Source organism: Daktulosphaira vitifoliae, unplaced genomic scaffold (assembly GCF_025091365.1).
Source record: "Daktulosphaira vitifoliae isolate Bord-2020 unplaced genomic scaffold, ASM2509136v1 Scaffold_395, whole genome shotgun sequence".
Classification (NCBI taxonomy): Eukaryota; Metazoa; Arthropoda; class Insecta; order Hemiptera; family Phylloxeridae; genus Daktulosphaira; species Daktulosphaira vitifoliae.
The window spans coordinates 1-1,005 of NW_026099960.1; positions in this window are offsets into that span (position 1 = coordinate 1).

Genomic DNA, 1,005 nt, shown 5'->3' on the forward strand with positions numbered 1-1,005 from the left:
AACGAGAGTGCAGTTATTAATTTAAGCAAACAAAACGAGCCAGGTACTCATTGGACGTGCTATAGAAAAAATAACAATACAATACATTATTTCGATAGTTACGGTGATTTGGCTCCACCGCTAGAGTTACAGAAATATTTTAACGGGTGTGCCATAAATTACAACTATTTACGGTACCAGGCTGATAGATCGGTAAACTGCGGTCATTTATGCCTAAAATTTCTAAGTCGAAAATTATGAAATCGGCTACAATAATGTTGAGCGGTAATTCGTCACAATTGAGTTGTAGTTTTTACCCACCTTTGGAATTTGAAGAGGGTGCCGAAATTTGTCTTTTGAGTTTGTATACTAATAACTCAATACCTAATATTACAACTGACTGTAATAAAATCGGAGTTCAAGACTCTGAGGGTGTAACAACACAAATTACAATACCGACGGGATCATACGAATTGGCGCAGTTAGAAGCCGTAATAAAAAAACTGTTGGAACCATACGTTCAATCGTTTTCTTTAGAACCTGACGAAGTTACATTGAAAAGTGCTTTGACGTGTAGTAATGCCATTGATTTTACGGTAACCAATAATATTGCGCGGTTATTAGGTTTTAATGAAAAAGTTTATGCACCGAATATACGTCATGTTTCAACAAACATTGTTGATATTTTACAAGTTAATACTATATATGTCGAGTGTAATATAGCGACCGGTTCATATGATAATGGACAATCAAGCAAAGCGATCCATGCATTTTTTCCTTCTGTCCCAGCAGGATTCAAAATTATAGAAGTACCTAAATCGTTAGTTTATTATCCGCTAAACACAACCACCGTATACAACGCTGAAGTTACATTACGGTCTCAATCTGGTAAAATAGTTGATTTGAGAGGGGAAACTTTAACTCTCCGCCTTCACATTCGTACATAGAACCATGGCTATTAAGTTTAATAATAATATATATTCAAGTGTTCGTCGGCCAATACGTAGTTCACAGTCATCCAGAACA